This window comes from Pristis pectinata, chromosome 18 (assembly GCF_009764475.1).
Source record: "Pristis pectinata isolate sPriPec2 chromosome 18, sPriPec2.1.pri, whole genome shotgun sequence".
NCBI lineage: Eukaryota > Metazoa > Chordata > Chondrichthyes > Rhinopristiformes > Pristidae > Pristis > Pristis pectinata.
The window spans coordinates 14,616,451-14,636,942 of NC_067422.1; the positions used below are offsets into that span (position 1 = coordinate 14,616,451).

Here is a 20,492-nt window from a genome sequence, read left to right on the forward strand (position 1 = left end):
CCTGCCTTAGTACCCTGCTTTAGTACCCTGCTTATATCATCTCCCATTTGGTACATGCACAGTCAGATCATGGGTATTTTAAGTATAAAAGGTTCATTCAGTTGTGTACGTACCAGTATACATGGTCAGTTGTTGGGGTCATTTACTTCACTCAGGAAGCATATCTGTCAACAATTATGAAATGTTAAGGGAAGACCTTCCATTTATAGAGCACTCATCATGACCTCAGGACATCCCAGAGGAATTCAAAGACAATCCTATATTTTTAAAGTGAAATCACTCTTGTAATGTAAGAAAGTACAGCAGTCAACTGGCACACAGGAAGGTTCCACAAACCACTGACACAAGTAACTAGATAATCTACTTCTATCATTATTGATTAAAGGATGTATGTTGGGCCAGACAGCAGGCTAACTTCAATGCTTTTCTTTCAACACAAACTGCATAGAACAATTAAAAAATCATGCAACTTACTTGCAAAATTAGAATGACTTTAGGAAATTTTAATCACATTATGTATGGTTATAAACTAGAACAACAGCTTACATTTAAGTACATTTAGCTTGGTAAAACATTCCATGCCATATAATCAGATGGTAAATAAAAATAATGCCAACACAATGAAGGAAAGATTGGGGCATTTAATGTAGATTTTAGGAAGCACCTTAAAGCAGGAAGGAAAATAGAAAGCAGAGATATTTTGGGAGTGTGTTTCAGAGCTTACAATATGGGCAACAGCGTTGGGTGAAAAAATAAATGAGAGGATGCATTAGATGTTGGAATGTGAGAGGTATCCAGTTCTCATAGGGCTGCAGGGCCGGAAAAACTGCAGAGAAATGGGGAGGCAAGGACATGGTGGAATCTGAATGCAGAGATGAAATTTTAGGCATTGTTGAGCCAAGTGCCAATATAAGACACCAATTGGAACCTAATGTAAGTTACAGTGAGCTAATTAACTCATGTGCTTTCTCACATTGGAGCAGTGATCATACTTTGAAAGTACTTCACTGGCTTTAACAAAGACAATCATTTGTTTTGCAAAAGCTGAAGTTTTATGGAAACGTTTGTGTTCATAATGTGGAGTACATGTGGTTAGAATGTCTGAGTCAAACAGGACCTTGTGGTCATATTCAGCCCAGTTTTCTTCTGACTGCTGTTCATGATAACTTGCACCCACAAATTTTCATTTGAAAAGAAGGAGCTTTCACAGAATCAGGCCATTCCAAAAGCACTCCACTGTGTCTTGAAACAGTATACACCATGGCAACCATCTGCACAATAATCAGGTAACTAATTTGTAATGTTGACTGAAGTAGTGGCCAGGATAATTCACTGGCTTTTATTCCAAATAGTACCAAAATGATATTTTATGGTTATCTTACAGAACTTCTCAGTTAAACGTCTCCTCTTAAAGACAGCACCTCTGACAATGAAAGTGCAGCACCGTCTCAGTGGCACACTAGAAACTGAGGCATGACTTGAACCTTCAACCCACTGACTCAGAACAAAGATTGCTACTGCCACTGGTACTACAATAATTAAGAGCAAGTATGACTGCCTACATATTCCTACATTCACTGACCATGAAGAGCTCTTGATTGCTTTTTGACATTCTGAAAACTATGTCGTTAAAAAAAAGATAAAATATGGGAGAAACAAAGGACTGCAGATGCTGGAATCCAGACGAAAAACACTAGAACGCCAGAGGAACTCAGCAGGCCAGGCAGCATCCATGGAGAAAAGCAGGCACTTAATGGTTCAGGTCAGGACCCTTCTTCAGGACTGAAGATAGGAAAAGGGGAAGCTCAATATATGAGGAAAAGCAGAGCAGTGATAGGTGGACAAAAGAGGGGAGGCAGGGTGGGCACAAGGTGCTAATAGGTAGATGCAGGTAAGAGATAGTGATAGACAGGTGCAGGGAACAGATCCACCAGGGGATGGGTCAAAGGTAAGGAGGAAAACAGAGGGGCAGAAAAAGAGAGAGGGGCTAGGAAAGGGAAGAAAGGAAGAGGCATGGTTGGGGGTGGGGATAAAATATGGGCCAACTTTAAAGAAACTCGAGACACACGTTCTGATGCATGGCTTCGACCCGAAAGGTAGACCATCTCTCTGCCTCCACAGACGCTGCCTGACCTGCAGAGTTCCTCCAGCTGAACAAACTTTGACTCAAAAGGACTGGGACTACATTTCCCGAAGGCCTGTGCGGGGCCCGCTGCAGAGCGCCGCCCAGCGGAGGGGCAGCTGTGGTCAACGTGAAGCGGGCAGTGTAACAAAGTAGCAGCAACAACAATCAGCGTTCCAAGAAGAGATACAAAAGATTCCCCCAGCTGGAGATCGCTCAATCTATCAGGTAGAAACAACAGACTAAAGTTTGTGTTTTGTACTAAAAATGTTGGTGAGGGGACCTTGTGCGGTTCTTGTCGGGTTAACGATTTGAGAGAAGTTCTTAACCTCGTCTCGAATGTTTGGCCGGGCTCTACTCAGCCTCTTCGAAGCTTTTCCTACCGGCCTTCGCTCTCCAATTGTTCCTGGGTGAACTGGATTTTAAAAAAATTCTCTTCGAAACCCAGCCGAGAGGTACACCAGGCAACACTTCCTGAACTCGACCTGTGATCGAATATTGCAATTCCGCCACTTTAAAGTTTGTGTTTTTTTTTAATTTGGCAATTAAATTTCTAAAAAAAACTATTCGAAATATTAAATTTGGACCTCGGCATCTGAGTTGAGGAGGACGATGATTAGAACGATGGGCTTCATGGTTATAGAAAGTTTTTCGTGAATTCAGGGTGACAGCTTTGTTTAGTTTGGCTGAAGTCCAGAGATAGTTGAAACTATCCATTGATTAACTGCAATATGGATAAGTCCCTCTACCGGGGTACAAGTTGATTTGTTCCCCAGCGGGGTTCGAGCAAGCCAGCAGGTACTACTTGGAGGCACCTGACCATAAACGTAGTTAACTTCATGCCAAGGACTAGTTGTGTGACAGACGATACTTCAAGTGAGTTGTTAATCGCACACCTCTGGCATATAGCCGTGTTATATTTGTGTTCAGAGAGAGTACTGTTACCATTAATTTCGGTTCTGTTGTACAAACTAAAGAGATGTGTATGCAGAATATGAAAGAATAAGTCTTTGGAACAGAATGCGTAGGGTGTGCTTGCATAAATGTTATAAACAATGAATGCTAGGAGATAAGATATCTTTATTAGTCACATGTACATCGAAACACACAGTGAAATGCATCTTTTGCGTAGAGTGTTCTGGGGGCAGCCCACAAGTGTCGCCACACTTCCTGTGCCAACATAGCATGTCCACAACTTCCTACCCTGTACGTCTTTGGAATGTGGGAGGAAACCAGAGCACCCGGAGGAAACCCACGCAGACACACGAGGAGAACGTACAAACTCCTTACAGACAGTGGCTGGATTTGAACCTGAGTCACTGGTGCTGTAGAGCGTTACACTAACCTCTACACTCTGGAGGTTAGAAGGGAGTAGATAAGCATAATGCTCTTTTCCTGTTCATTATGATATTTTACAAAAGATGCTGATCCTGGTTGTGGTGAATAATATGTTGTAAAATAGTTGTCTTCATAGTTTAAGCGGAATCAGTAATTCCTATTGGATTTGACTGTGTTATTTTGAACTTGGCACAAAAAATGCTTTTCAGTCAATTCTACTAACATTCTTGTGTTTTGTGCCCAGTCTCCAGTGGTATTTAAACCACTTTGGGTCTAAAAGTTCATAAAAATGGGAATGCAACTTATACTTTCTGCTGACTAAACAACCTGCTTTATGTAGCTTAATTGTTCTTGAGTTTTGTATCCTTAAGCATTGACTGAAAGCTGAGAATAACTGGTATTACATTTTAATTCATTGGGTGGTTACAGTAAAGGAGCCCATTATTCAAAAAGCAGATGAGCTTAATGTCTGTTGTTGGAAAATTGCTAGGAACAAAAATAACATAAGGGACATTTAAGAAACTCTTAGAGAAATGAGGTCTATGTGGGGGGGGGGGGAAGGGTTAGATAAATCTTGGAGCAGGATAAAATGTCGGTACAACACTGTGGGCCGAAGAGCCTGTACTGTGCTGTAGTGTTCTATGTTAACAAGTAACAACAGCGTATTTAGAAAACCATAATTCAGTCAAGCTGAATTAGTGTGGCTTCATGAAGGGGAAGTTGTATTGGACAAAGTTAAAGTTTTTTTGAGGAAATCAGGGGGGAATCAGTCGATATATTTGGATGGTGGTCAACAAAATGCCTCACAAAAGGTTAGGTCACGATATAAGAGCCTGCAGTGTTGGAAGATAATATACTGGCATGGAGAGAAGATTGGCTAATAGGCAGGAAGGAGTGAGTAGGGATAAGGGGATAATTTGAAGGTTGGCAACTTACGACCAGAGGGTTCCTGCAGGGATCAGTGCTGCGACCGCAACTGTTTATAATATTTATTAATGACTCGGAGGAGGGAAGTGAAAACACAGCTGCCAACTTTGCGGGCAACTCAGAAATAAATGGGAAGGCAAGTTTTAAGGACGATACAGTTTACAGAGGGAGATTGACAACTGCATGGGCAAAAAGTTGGCAAATGGAGAATAGTGTGGGAAAAGGTGAAGTTGTTCATTTTGGAAGACAGAACAGAGTAATTTGAATGAAGGAAAATTGGAAGAAGTTGCAGCACAAAGTTGAAACACAGAAAGCAAGCACACAAATAGGGAACTGTTACTGCAAATGTGCAAGGCAATACTGAGACCATATCTAGACATATCTAGAGGACTGAACCGTTTTGGTCCCCATATTTAAGGGCAGATATTATTTCATTGGAGGCAGTTGAGAGAAAGTTCATTTGGGCAACAAGGGAAAAGCTTAGGCAGGTTGGGATTCTTATCTTTGGGGTTTGGATGATAGAGAAGCGATCTTCTTTTAACACAAGATTCTTTAGGAGCTAGATCAGTAAATGATGAGAGTTGTTTCCTTTCAGTGGAGAGTCCAGAACCAGAGGGCATGGTCTTAGAGCAAGAGAGCTCAGATCAAGATGAAGAAGGATTTCTTCTCTTGAGGGCTGAGAGTCATTGGACCTCCTTGTGTATATTTAAGGATGAAATAGATAGATTTCTAAACAGTAAGGGAAGTGTGGATTGTGGAGAAAGGCATGAAAGTGGACTTGAGGATTGTTGGATCAGCCATGATCCTATTAAATTATGTACTTTTTTTTCAGAACAGGTTTTCTTTATGTTACTGTTAATTCGCTTCCCTTTTTATTATATCTGTGGTTTCTAGTCCTTGACCCCTCCACCAATGCCTCCTGCTATCAATTCTGCCCAAAACCCTCAACGTTTCATACGCCTACATCAGCTCTACCCCCAGTGTTCTCTTTTCCAAAGAAAACAGTCCCAATTTCTTCAATCTGCCCTCGTAACTGCAGTCCGTCATCCCCGGAGCCATTCTCGTAAATCTCCCCTGCACCCTCTTCAGTGCATCCATATCCTTCTTATAATAGAGTTGAACTCAGTAATCAGCTGAGGCCAGAATAGTGTCTCATAAAGATTTAGCAGGATTTCCCTGCTTTTATAATCTATACTCCACTGATAATGCCCAGAATTCTGTCCGCTTTATTAACCACATTCTCAATTTGCCCCACCACTTTCAATGAAACGTTCATCCACACCCACCGATCCTTTTGCTTGTGCGCTGCTTTTGGGACGGTATCTTTTACTCCATATTGCCTCTCCTCATACTACTAAAATGCATCACCCCTCACTTCTCTACATGGGACATTTTTTACAATGTCCATTCCACCAGCCTGGTTATTTCATGCTGCAATCTTTCCCCAGTGTAGTTGTGGTTCATGATATTGCCAAATTTTATATCAGTGCAAATTTTATGTCTGTTCACCCTATTATAGAAAGGATGGGGAGGGTTTGGAAGAGGTTTACCAGGATGCTGCCTTGATTAGAGGGCAGGTGCTACATAGAAAGGTTGGACAAACTTGGGTTGTTTTCTCAGGAGCGGCAGAGGCTGAGGGGAGACCTGATAGAAGTTTATAAAATTATGAGAGGCACAGACAGCCAGTATCTTTCTCCTAGGGTCAAAATGTCTAATACTAGAAGGCATGCCTTTGAGGTGAGGGGGGAAAAGTTCAAAGGAGATGTGTGAGGGAAGATTATTTTTACACAGAGAGTGATGGGTGCCTGGAAGGCACTGCCAGGAGTGGAGGTGGAAGCAGATATAACGGAGGCATTTAAAGGGGTCTTAGATAGTCTCATAAATCTGCAGAGAATGGTGGGATATGGATCATGTACAGAGAGAAGGGATGGGGCATTATTAGCTTAATTAGTGCCTGTTCCTGTGCTATGTTGTAAAATGAGAAATTGTGGCTTGCACCCTCAAGCAATGGTTATTGATGTAGATCAAAATAAAAATAGCCCTTGCACTGATCCCTGAGGAACAGCATTATTCACCTTTCTCCTGAAAAACAACCATTCACCATGACCCTCTGTTGTCTGTTACTTGGCCAACTTCGTATCCACGTGCTTCAAGTTTTCTGATGAGCTGGTCTTGCGGCATGTTATCGAAAGCCTTCTGTAAATCCGTGTACACCACGTCAACTTCATTAACCTCATCTATTCTGTCCACTATCACATCAGAAAGTTCTATCAAATTGGTTTAACATGATTTGCCCTTCACAATCCATGCAGGCTTGGTGAGGTCACATTGATTGGCCTGGAGTTGCTGGGATTGTGTCACATGATGTGCAATAGAGCATTTTTTGCGCATGTTCATTATTTTAATGGCATTATAGAAAAATAAATATACGTGCTCACTCACAGAAAAGTTTGCACTTCATTCAGAGAGAAACTTTGATTCTGAAATAAGCAACATCAAGATTAACGCTTCTTGAAGTCTGTGCTGCTAGCTTTCTTTACATGTCATAAACTGCTTGTGGGCTGCAGTAATTCAGTTAACAGCCAAAGACAATATTGTTTCTTTACAGTTTTGCAAATGTGTGGCTGTGCTTTATTTATGTGTGTTTTATAATACTCTAAGAGTATGCAATGTTTATTGTTTTAATAAACAAGTTCTTATGGCAAGTACAGTTATTAAAGGAAGGAAAGTAACAGATCCTGAAAAGTTTGAAAAATAGTGAATGGAGTCACTACTGCATGCAACCATCTTTTAATTTGCATTGATGGTAGTGGGAGAGCTGGTTGGCAGACTATTCTTAATGGGACCTTCTTAATAGACAATTACCACAGTGGGCCTAATATCTGAAGTGAGCAAGATCAAACTTTCAGTATTGTACAATAAAGATTGGGACACTATTGTTTGCTATCTGATCAACAATGGTCTTGTCAACATACTTGCAGCTGAAGAATGCCGGCATAGAATAAATTACTCCGAATTGTGCTACATCCCACAATTCAGTTTCCACTTGCATGTGACAGCTTAAACAAATAACACTTGGATTTGGACTGGCTTGGAATCTGCCTTCTGCTTTGTGGGAAGGAGCAGTGATAAAGGGAATAATGGATTTGGAAAAGTGACCAAAAGAAATGACATCTGTACATAGCACCCAGCAGTAAACAATCATTTTATATAACCAATAAATTGCTGATAAGAAACAGGACTTTTTGATATCGTTTTGTCAGTGCTTAAACACTTGGACCTATCCTGAGCCTGCAAGCCAGTTTTTGCTTTTATTCATTAATATAGCTGATGTGGTCTGACTCTTCTGTCCATGAGTATTTGCAGTGTTTGAATTAATACACACACATAGGCTGTCGTCTAACTGCAGTCAACACAATGCTCCTAGTAAGCCTCTATATCCTTGTATATAATGACTTAGTGAACTAAATGTGAAGGCCATTGTCATCAACATCTAGAATTTCCTTGAACATTTCTATAAATTATATTTTCCCCACTTTCATTTGTTTCCTATCCAAAAAGTGAAGCATGATATTAATAAAAACTTTGCTATTTTTTAGCCAATCCCATTCTCTTTGTGTGAGTTACCATTAGCAGGACAATTGGAACCCAAAGTCAAAACAGAAAATTCTGAAGAAACTCAGTAAGTGGTGAGAGAAACAGATTGCCTTTCAGGTTGATGACCTTTGATCAGACTGAGGAAAGGTTAGATATTAAAAGCACAATAATGCTGGAGGAACTCAGCGGGCCAGGTTGCATCCATGGAGAAAAGCAGGCAGTCAATGTTTCGGGTCAGGACCCTTCTTCAGGACTGAGGATAGGGAAAGGGGAAGCCCAATATATAGGAGGGGAAAGTAGTGATCGGTGGACAAAAGAGGGGAGGCGGGGTGGGCACAAGGTGGTGATGTGGTCATTGTGTTTTTCATCTGGATTCCAGCATCTGCAGTCCTTTGTTTCTCTGAGGTTAGATATTAAACGTGCTTCCAGTTGCGGAGAATGGGGATGCATGGAGAGAACAAAGTGAATTCCTGTCATAGAGACAAGAGACAGTAGATGCAGAATCTGGAGCAATACACAAGCTGCTGGAGGAACTCAGCAGGTCAGGCAGTATCTTCAGAGGGAAATGGGCAGTCAACACTTCAGGTTGAGACTCTTCATCTGGATTGGAAAAAGTAGAGGGGTGATAGCCAATATAAAGGGGGTGGGGCAAGAGCTGGCAAGTGATAGGTGGATTCAGATGAGGGGTTGATTGGCAGATGGAGTCAGGTGGAGGAGGAAAGGGTGGAGATAGTGACAGAGGCTGGGAGGTCTTGGGTTGGAGACCAAGAGAGGCTGAAAGAGGGTGTGCAGCCTTGTTTATCGCAGCTGGTCTGTTCTGGAGGAGAGAAGATGAATGAGAACAAGAGAGAAATTTAGATATAATGCTGGAATTCGTAGAAGCAAAATACCATAGTTGCTGGAAATCTGAAGTGAAAGAGAATCCTGGATATTCCCAGTAGGTCAGGAAGCATCTGTGGATAGAGGAAAATCTGTTTTCAGCAGACTTTCTCACCCTGGAGATGGTCATTCACAGACTTTATTCCTGACAGCGAGTGTCGCTGGAAACTCTATCCCAGCCTGATGGAGGCAAATAGAATAAAGGATATTTTTCTGAAAGGAATGAAGGAGTGGAAGGACTTGGGAAGATGTGCACACACATCATTGAAAGTGGTAAGGCAGGTTGAAAAAGCAGTTTATAAGGCATACACACTTTTGGGCTTGATCAACAGGGAAACAGAGGAGGGAAATCCTGTTGAACCTTTATAAACTGCCGGTCCAGTCACAACTGGAGCACTGTGTTTATTTCTCGGCAACACCTTATTCAAAGGATATGAAAGCATTAGAGAAGGTCAAAAGTGACTTATAAGAATGGCTGTGTGAATGAGGGATCACAGTAACAAGGGTATATTAGAGAGGATGGGATGTTTTCTTTCAATAGGAGAAGGCTGAGGGGAGATCTGATAGAAGTAGATAAAATGATGAGGGGTCTAGACAATAAATGATGGGCGACTCCTTTGTTTGGTGGAGGGGAGAGAAATAGAGGTCACAGGCATAAAATAAAGGGAAAGAGAATGAAGAGTGACATGAGGAAAATCTTTTTTAATGCAGTGTTTGGTTAGAATCTGGAATGCACTACTTGCAGATGTGGAGGCAGGTTCATTGTGGTTTACAAGAAGGAATTGGATAAATATGCATTGAGGAAAGCTTTGCACCACTACAGAGAAAGGGACAGCGGGTAAAATGAGAGAGTTGCTTTGGCAAAGAGCCAATGTAGACATGATGGGCCAAACCGTCTCCTTGATGCTGTAACCGTTCTCTGATTCTATGTCTTTTATAAAGCTATGACTTATATGTTTATGGATCCATTTAAAAATTAACTCTTGGCTTGAACTCCATTTCACAAGATCACAAGACAAGGGAGCAGAAGCAGGCCATTCGGCCCATCGAGTCTGCTCCAAGGAAAGGGGGAAAAGAAATGAGAAATGGGGAATGGGGGAAGAAAAAAACCCTATTCTAATCCCAATTTCCAGCCTTATCCCCATATCCCTTGATATCCTGACTATTTAGATATCTATCTATCTCCTCCTTGAACGCCCCCACTGATCTGGCCTCCACTGCTGTACGTGGCAAGGAGTTCCACAAATTCACCACCCTCTGGCTAAAGAAATGTTTCCTCATCTCTGTTTTGAAACTGTACCCTCTAATTCTAAGATTGTGCCCTCTGGTCCTGGACTCACCCACCAAGGGAAACAGCCTAGCCACATCTACTCTGTCCTTTCCTGTCAATATTTTAAATGTCGCTATGAGGTCCCCTCTCATTCTTCTGTACTCCAGTGAGTACAGTCCAAGAGCCGACAAACGCTCCTCATACATAAGCCCTTTCATTCCTGGAATCATCCTCGTAAATCTCCTCTGAACCCTCTCCAACGTCAGCACATCCCTCCTAAGATGTGGGGCCCAAAACTGCGCACAATATTCCAAATGAGGCCTCACTAGTGCCCCGTAGAGCCTCATCAACACTTCTTTATTTTTATACACTATACCTCTCGAAATGAATGCCAACATAGCATTCGCTTTCTTTACCACCGATCCGACCTGGTGGTTAACCTTTAAGGTATCCTGCACGAGTACCCCCAAGTCCCTTTGTACTTCCATACTTTGAATTTTCTCTCCTCCTAGATAATAATTTGCCCGCTTATTTCTGCTTCCAAAGTGTACAACTGCACATTTCTCAACATTGAATCTCATCTGCCATTTCCTTGCCCATTCTCCTAAACTGTCTAGGTCCCTCTGCAACCTTCCTATCTCTTCAATACTCCCTACTCCTCCACCTATCTTGGTGTCATCCGCAAACTTAGCCACGAAACCATTTATTCCATTATCCAAATCGTTAATGTATAAGGTAAAAAGGAGCGGTCCCAACACCGACCCCTGTGGCACACCACTAGTAACCAGTAACCAACCAGAACGAGATCCTTTTATTTCCACTCTTTGCTTCCTGCCAACCAGCCAATGCTCCACCCATTCTGTTATCCTACCCGTAATTCCATGACCTCTCATCTTATTAATCAGTCTCTTGTGAGGCACCTTATCAAAGGCCTTTTGAAAGTCTAAATACACAACATCTACCGCCTCTCCCTTATCCACCCTACCTGTGATTTCTTCAAAAAACTCCAATAGGTTGGTCAGGCAGGATCTTCCCTTCACAAAACCATGTTGGCTAGGACCTATCTTGCCTTGCGCCTCTAGGTATTCCGTAACCCCATCCTTGAGGATAGATTCCAATAATTTTCCCACCACTGACATCAGACTAATAGGTCTGTAATTTCCTTTATGCTGCCTCCCACCTTTCTAATACAACGGAACTACATTTGCAACCCTCCAGTCCTCCGGAACCATGCTGGAATCTATCGATTTCTGGAAAATTATCTCCAATGCCTCCGCTATCTCTAAAGCCACCTCCTTCAGAACCCAGGGATGCACCTCATCCGGTCCGGGAGACTTATCAGTCTTTAGCCCATTTAGTTTTCCTAGCACCTTCTCCCTAGTAATCTTAACTGAACTTAATTCCATTTCGTGAGACTCCTGACTAACCGGCACATTGCTGATGTCCTCCATGGTGAAGACCGATGCAAAATATTCATTCAATTCCTCTGCCATCTCTCTATCATCCATTATAATAGCTCCTGCACCGTTATCATTTGTTATTTATTAACTCTTACATATTAGTTTCCACTGCATTCCTCTTGAATATTTAAGTAGTTGTCATATTCACTGTTATTGAAATCACAACAGTTATGTTCCCTGTTGAATAAAATAAAAAATGTTCAGTTTATGAGACACTTACTAAATATCGTAGACCAGAGAACAGCAACAGGCCTTTTGACCCAAAGGTCTGTGCCGACCGTGATGCCAATTTAAACTGCAGATCTGCCTGCACGTGGTCTGTATCCCTCCATTCCCTGCCTGTTCATGTGCCTGCATAAATGCCTCTTAAATGTGGCTATCATATCTGCTTCCACCACTTCCCCTGGCATGAATGCTACTGACCCCTGATCTTCAATTGAAAGAGACTTTTTAGTCTGTATGTTTCCAAATAATAGTGCCCACAGTGCGATTGTGCATGAATTGACTTGTTTGATTGTGAGTTTAATTTTAAGATGTTAGTTGTGTAGAAGGAGATGTGGACTGAATTGTGTTGGTTAAGTTCAAATGACTGAATCGGCTTGATTGTCCATAGTTCTAAGGAGCTTTGTCCATAATCACTTGGGTAGTGAAGTCACAATTATAAATCAATTTTGGGGGATATACATTGTTGCTTATTCAGCTGACTTATTCTCTATCTTAGTCAGATGATGCCTGAGTCAACAGCTATTGAAATCAAGAAAGCTTCTACAAAATTAAAACCTTTTTGTTCTGGTTTTGTCACCAGACATATACAGTTCTTCCCTGATTGGAGGGCATGTGATCTGTTCTCTGTTCCATGTGATACTGTTTTTGAACTATTAATGACAGGCTGGAGAATATCAGACCCCTCTGAAGGCATGGTCTGAGTGTAAACCCACACCCTGCCACCATGTGAATGAAGAACATAAGCAAATAGGAGCAGGAGTAGGCCACCTGACTCCTTAAGCTTGCCCCCCCCCCCCCATTCGATACAATTATTCTGAACTGCGCCAGGCCTCAATTCTTCTTTTGTGCCAGTTCCCCAGAGCCCTCAATTACTCCATTTCAAAAACATGTCTACCTCTTTTTAAATACCACCCCCCCCCCCCCCCACCCCCCAGCCTCCACAACCCTTTGGGGAAGGTAACTCCAGAGACTCACCATCCTCTGTGAGGGGGAAAAAAAATCCCTTTATGCCTCAGTTTTAAATGACTGTCCCCTAAACTTGTACCTATGTCCCCTTGTTCGAGATTCGCCATCAGTGGAAATATCCCAATGTCAACCTTGTCATGCTCCCTGAGGATCTTGCATGCTTCAATCGGATCATCCATCATTCTTCTAAACTCCAAAGAATACAGCCCCAACTTTATAGCAGCTTGTGGGAGATCAAAATTCTCTTCCCAGGAATTGACCTAATGAATTTCTTTTGGACTGCCTCCAATGCTATTATATTTGAAACTATGCACAGTAGTCCAGGTGTGGCCTCACCGACAACTTGAATAATTGTAAGAATACTTCCCCTTTTCTAAACTGCAACCTCCTTACAATTTGTGCCACTGGCACATTTGTCAAATGTGATTTACCTTTGATAAAAACCTGTTGACTTGGTTTGATTACATTAAGTTTGTCTAAATGACTGGCGTTTCTAAGAATGGGAGTGCAATGCCTTCATTTGCTTTTTATGTAGTGCTGTGCAGTTTACATAGTGCTGTAGTGCATATTCACGACTCTCTCAAGATGTCTCAAAACTCTTTACAGCCAGTGAAGGACTTTCAATGAGTAGTTGCTGTTGGAATTCAAGAAACATGGCAGCTAACTTGCACACAGCAAGCTCCGATGAACAGAAATGGCGTTGCATTCTAGTTGTTTGTTCATGTGATGTTGATTAAGGGATAACTATTGGCTAGGAGTCTGGTAACTTTCTGCTGTTTTTTTTAAATAATGAGTCAGCTGCATTTTCATCTGGCTGTTGAACTCTCTTACACTCCTTATCCATTCTAATTGGGTACAGTTTTATTATTGAGTTCTGTTGCAGGAAGATAGCCCATAGGTCTGTTCCCAAGTTTCACTTAGTAAGATGGTTTACTTGAGACTACCTCCTTCTGTGGGGCAAAAGATTTAAACAAGACCTCTGTGCGAGCAGATCTGTTGAAAATGTGAAACTCTTGCATACCCATGATACTTGTTTGTACCTGCTCCACTGATGATATCAGTGCAGCGTACAGGACTGAAGTAACCAGCAGAGATAATGGAGAACCATTCAAATTTGGTACATAGCTAAACTTTGTGGTTGATTTTTCAAGGCATCTAACTACGATGTTGAACTTTGGTGAAATCACGGAATGGAGTTAATTCCATAACAAAAACAGAAAATGCTGCAAAAACTCAGCAGGTCAGGCAGCATCTATGGAAAGAGAGATGATCAGTGTTTCAGATCTGCAAACCTTCATTCATTTCATCTCTTATTTGCAATACAAAGCTAAATAAAATAACTTTCTATTGTATTGTAAACCAAACAAGAAAGAAACAGCTGGCTCACCTGCCTGATGCCTCAATAGCCTGAAAATGCCTGAACCATCACTGCATGTCTTTTTTTCATCCAGTGCATTCTGGGAGATGCCAAATTTCTGGATGCAAAGAACACAATAAGTGGACAATAAATACCTACAATGACAGATTTTTGGCTCATTTGCACTGGGGAATCCAGAAGTACTTGAAGGATAAAGTTCTAATTTATTTACTGAATGCAGATGATGTTGGCTGTTTATTGTCCTTCCCTCATTATCACTGAACTGGGGATAAGTTGAGAGTCAACCACATAGGTACATCCAGAATCACATGTTAACCAGACTGGGTAAAGACAACAGATATCCTTCTCTGAAATATATCAGTTAAACAGATGGGTTTTTACAATTGTCCAATAGTTTCATAATTACTATTATTGATGCTAGCTAATTATAAGTTCCAAATTTTTATTTAATATAGAATTTAAAGTCCCTAGCTCCTAGTTGTCTGTTCAATGCTTGTGCCTGAAGCAGGTGCAAGCTAAGTGCACAGATGGATAATGAGACAGCAAGGGGTGAATGTGAACTCCTTTTTCTATATTCGTTCTGTATGGGCTTCATTCTGAGTAGCATCTCAAAAGAAAATTCCTGAGAATCTGAGATGGACGATTAATAAAATCTGTGGGACTAAAGGTGGATTCTCATTTGTTTCAGAGTTAGCTGATTGTTGATTGAGATAATAGGTCATTGAGAGGCAATTTTGACATTTCTTTAGCTTGGTGGAAGACATTGCTGCTATTTCAAACTTGTCAAGATTTCAGCAGTGTTTTTGAGAAGAGGAGTGTGTGGCTGTAGTAAGTTATTTTTCTATTGTCCTGAACCCAAAAATACAAGCATATTCTCATAGGCAAAGATAGAAATCGCTCGATTAGAATACTTGCTTATCTCTATTCTCTCTGGTTAGTTAAATCCTTCAACTCTGGTATCAACATGATAAATTCATGTTATATACTCTTTTGTATAATGTGGTACTCAAGATTATGCATTTTATTGTTGCCTCTTTTGTTTTCCTTATACCCTTATTTATAAAACGCAAAGCATCATTGGAATTATCTTATCTAAAAGTATGTGCACTGCACTCTTAGTTGTTCTAATCTGCCCACAGAAGGCCCGCCATAGGCCAATGGGGGCCTTTAATTTTTCCCATTGGAAAATTCAGGATTTTTTTTTCAGAGCTATTCTTGAGGTACTAAATATATGGGTGGACCTGTCCTAAGTATTTTTGGTGTACCTGAACTATAAAAAGAAACCAAAAATTGGTGCACCATGTTTCTGCAGGAAACTAGTTACTATTTAAAGTCAAATTCAAGTTTATTGTCATGTGCACAAGTACATGTATGCACAAGTGCAATGAAAAACTTACTTGCAGCAGCATCACAGGTCCATAGCATCATATAAGCAGTATTCACAAGAAAAACATAAACATAATTTATACACAATTTTCACAAGAAAAAAAGTACAAATAGAACAAAAACAAAGTTAATTTTACTACAAGGTGGTCATAATGTTGCTAAACTGTAGTGATGATTAGGGTTTTGCTGGCTAGTTCACAAATATATCTGAGAGAACGAACCCAGTTTGAGATATCAAAGAAATACCTTGGATACTATTACAGAGGCCATTTACAACAAATCAATTTTTTCAGATGCCACTGTTGGAATGGCAAAACTATCCTTATTAGTCTACTTTTGGCTAAAGTTCGAAGACAGAATATGACTGCCCTGGCCATGGCATCATCAGGCTTTGCTTCATTGCTATTGACAGGGGAAAATGGCACGTTTGGCTTTGACTCCCTTTAACTTTGACAAATATGGAAACCCTAACATACAATGTTGATCAGGAAACTGAAAAGGAAAACATTCTAAAAGATTGTAAACTTATTGTCTGGGATGAATATACATCGAAGCAGTAGATCAAACATTGCAAGATTTTAGATACAGAAATAAATTAATGGGAAGTGTTATTTTAATGCAAGCTGGAGATTTTGTCAAATGCCATCAGCAGTTCCAGAAGGTACTAAAGCAAATGAATTAAAAGTCTGTATTAAAGCATCATGTACTTGGGGAAAATGTTAAACGATTACACTTGTAAATCAAGATATGAGCGCATTTGAGAAGCAATCCATTTGTGAGAGAGTTTGTTTCGATCTTACTCAAATTAGGAAATGGGGAAATTAAACACACTAATTTAAAAGGAATGATTTTGATAGAGAACTTGGGCTGAATTGTCACATCACTTCATATTCTGTTGCAATTAGTTTTCCCAAATGTCACTCAACATTATGTGAATTACCAATGGTTGCATGAAAGAGCAATTTTAGCACCAAAACATGACACAGTACAGGCCATGAATAAAGACCCTTTGAAGCTTCTCAGACAACCTGTACAATATAAATCTATTGACAGACATAGATGAGGCTGTACATTTTCATGTTGAACTTTTAAACTCTCTGTCATCACCTGGTATCCCCATTACATAATCTTGAACTAAAGGAGCTCCAATCATGGTACTCAGGAATTTGGATCCACGATGATGCAATGGCACAAGATTATCAATTCAAAGACAACTACTGTGTGTAATTAAGGCTACAGTAATGACTGGTAATGCTGTTGGGGCAATTGTCTTCATCCCTCAGATGCCAATTGTCCAGTCAAATCCACCTTTTCATTTGAAGCAACTTCAGTACAACTTAAGTTTTGCTCTGAACATTAACAAGGCACAAGGACAATCACTAAAAGTTGTTGGCCTAAGTCTCAAAAAATGTTTTTCCCATGGCCGGCTATATGCTGGTTGCTCCAGAATTGGAGATAAGAATAATCTATACACTTTTACACCACATTCAAAAGAAAGAGATAGAGTCATAGAGCACTACAGCACAGAAGCAGCCCCCTGCCTCCCCGAAGCACTTCAACATTGAAATCAAGTAAATGTACACATTGTGCATAGGTACATACCTACTTGGAGAACGGTGTTAAATGTTTTTTTTATATATTTACTTTCAGTGTATTTTGTTTTTACTGGTAACTTTAAACTACAAAAGTTCAGTTAAACCCCCTAATTATGTTATTCGTGGAATAGATATATATTTAGTTTAGATTTTCATAAGTGTTATAAAACTTGATTACATGGAAATAAATGCAACCAACATAATTGCCAGCATAATAACCCCAGCAATGCTGGGTACAGCAGCAAGTATTAAATAAAAATGTCCTATTTCACCCAACATTTTCTATTAGAGTTTTGTTTGTTCATGATTTCTGAATACTTCTAATTATAAATTCTTCTGAATTCTGCTTAAATACCTTAAAAGGAGCATTACAGTTCTTATCCATGTGTATCTAATCCTATTAACAGCTTTCTTCATGTGGATAAAACGCTTATAATGAAATGGATCAAGTGGTATACTTTTTAATGGAAGTTCTGTTTGAACTTGAAATCAAATATGATGCCCAAGGTATTCTTCCATTATTAATGCAACACCAGGAAAGAAATGCAAGAACCAAAAAATAATTAGTATTATGCACTCAGAACCTCCTGTCTGCAGTGTGTGGAGAATTTTGTTACTGAAATTTTATATGGTATCCAATAATCAGTGCCAATACTTCTGGTATGTGGTGCAGAGCACTGAATGGTTTCAACAGTAAACAACATCAAGTCATTTTAAACATAAGTCCCAATGATATGGAAGATGTTTTCAACAATTTTTCTAGCTCTAGATGGGCAAACTGATTATTTTGTTTCATCAAAGTGCAATATTATGCTTTGATAGGATGCTGTTGTGCAGTATATTGAACAATAGTGAAATAAAATGTTGACAGTTCCTCCCCAGCCCCCCACCTCCCCCACAGATACTGCTCAACCCCTTGAATTCTTCTAGCAGATTGTTTTGTACTAAGACAACACACACAAAATGCTGGAGGAACTCAGCAGGTCAGGCAGCATCTATGGAGGGAAATGAACAGTCAACTTTTCAGGCCGAGACCCTTCATCAGGACTGGAAAGAAAGGGGACAGAAGCCAGTATAAAAGGGTGGACAGAGGGGGATGAGCATGAGCTGGTGGGTGATGGATGAATCCAGGTGAGAGGAGGGAGGGAGGTAGGTGGGGGTGGGGGGAAAGTGGGAATGATGTGGGAAGCTGGGAGGTGATGGATGGAAGAGGCAAAGAGTTGAAGAAGATGGAATCTGATAGGAGAGGACAGTAGACCATGGAATAAAGGGAAGGAGGTGGGGAACCAGAGGGAGAAAGGTGTGGGTGATGGGCAGGTCGTGAGGGCGGGGAGGGAAAGAGGAGGGGTAAAGGGACCACAGGGATAAGGGAAAACAAAGGGGTGGGGGAACAATGGGGAGTGGTTACCGGAAGTTAGAGAAGTCGATGTTGATGCCATCAGGTTAGAGACTACCAAGACGGAATATGAGGTGTTGTTCCTCTAATTTGCATCTAGCCTCCATTTGGCAGGAGAGGAGGCAGTGGACAAACATGTCAATGCGGGAATGGAAAATGGAATTAAAGTGGCTGGCCAGCAGGAGATCCTGGCTGTTACAGCGGACGGAGCAAAGGTGCTCGACAAAATCAGTGGTTTTTACTACTTTGCTAATGCTTCAATTACATTCACATGATTTTGACTTTTAACAATACAGTGGAATAGATTTTTACAATTGTACCAACATTTAATTTATCTGTTCTGCAGTAGGATAAAGGCTTTGAAGTGCATCAGCAAAACAAAAAATGTGCTCCTCTTAAGTTGTTGTTTTTAATTTGGTTCAATTACTAAAATCTTCAGATTGTAAATGTATTTGTTAGGGGACCTTCAGGATAAGGATATTAATGGATTTCTGAGAAATATTCATAAGTTTGCATTGTATTAGATAAATGACAGACCTATTTGAGATAAAATCTTCTGCTTTGTTGAAACTTCTGTTTAAAATGACTTTTATATAGGCACTGCATATTTGATTGCTTCTGGTTCAACAGTCAGTTTTCTGTAGAATTTTATTTGCAAATTTAAAATTTCTACTGACCAATATTTCCACTCATTGCTGCAGTTTCACTTCAGCTTGACGTCATGTGGACGCAAGTGGAAAGTATTGTATTAATCTGTCTGGCTTGCATTGTAGTCTAGTCAAGGAATATAGAGCAAATGAAAGTGCCCTAACATTAGCTGGAAAATATGGCCATTACAAGAGAGCTGTTAAATTTGCTTAAAATTTTAAGTTTTAAGAAAGCTGATTTACTGGAATTTTTGTGAACTGAGTGTCACAATATTACATACAGGATAAAGGACGTGGGTGTGAAATGATTGCATGTAGTTACACATGCTGCAGATTCTGGATCTGCAAAATTGCATGAAATCAATGAAAAATCTTTAAATAATTCATTAATGACAGTATAATTTCCCAGTTAAACTCATTCTTGGTAATTGGAGAAGGCACTAGAAAGTACCTATGGAATTGTGATAAATCTTTCAAAGCTTGCTCCATCATGAATTGGTTAACAAAGACAAGAGCTCTGAACTTGAAGTCCAACAAATGTTTTTGTCATTAGTGATGTTTTGTCAGAAAATGATCAGATGGGCGTTGTACACATAATGGTGATAAATCTTTCCTAGAACTTAGTTACCTTTTCATCCAATAAAAGTGTTTTACTCTTTGCAGAATGCTTTATTTTTGGATACTTCATGTGACATTCAGGATGCGGCCTGTCTTATCAACCATAAACTGCTGTCTCAATGGAGGCCAGTGTTGATGATTACCAAAAGTATCCTGTGCGTGGGAGATACAGTTTTTTTTCCTATTTTTTTTTGATAGCTTCAAACTTATGAATGATTTCTGCAGTTTGCAGGATATGGATATCTTTAATTAAATTAACTTTGTCGATGTTTCCTTCAAAGTTGGGAATTATCTTGCCCTTGTCAGGTATCTTCATAGTTCGTGCATAAATCAAATTGACAGCTTTCAAGGTACAGTCTGTTGGCAGCAGCCATGCATTTCAGGCAGAAGGTTGTCGAGCACATAATTTGGGCTGGCACTTCAAAACCATGTAGTAAAATTTTGATTAATCTGGCATTCAGTTCAGAAATCTTGATGGTTTCGTCAGAGTGTGAACCTGGGTTCCAGCGTGGAAATGGGTTGTACTGCCGGGGATGAGGTCCAGAGTGCAGCTAGGACTGAGGTCTGTATTGTGTGTGACTGAAGCCAATGTCATGGTGGGGAATGTGAGTAGGTTTGCGGCTAGAGCAGGGATCTGTGGTGCTTGTATATTTCCCGTACCCTTTAATCTCTCTGGGTTCACTGCAAA

General features: G+C 40.4%; 1 protein-coding gene across 9 annotated transcripts in view; it reads left to right on the forward strand.

Moving 5' to 3' along the window:
- The first annotated feature begins 2,195 nt into the window (after positions 1–2,195).
- LOC127579967 (transmembrane channel-like protein 6) overlaps positions 2,196–20,492 on the forward strand; it is an 87,125-nt gene continuing 68,828 nt past the window's right edge. For 5 of the 9 annotated variants that reach the window (XM_052033078.1, XM_052033071.1, XM_052033069.1 and 2 more), the window contains exon 1: positions 2,260–2,350. The gene's annotated coding sequence lies outside the window, so the exon portion shown is untranslated. Of the gene's footprint in view, positions 2,351–2,559; positions 2,642–20,492 lie in introns of those variants that run through there. The other 4 variants (XM_052033073.1, XM_052033075.1, XM_052033072.1 and 1 more) reach the window with 4 other exon arrangements.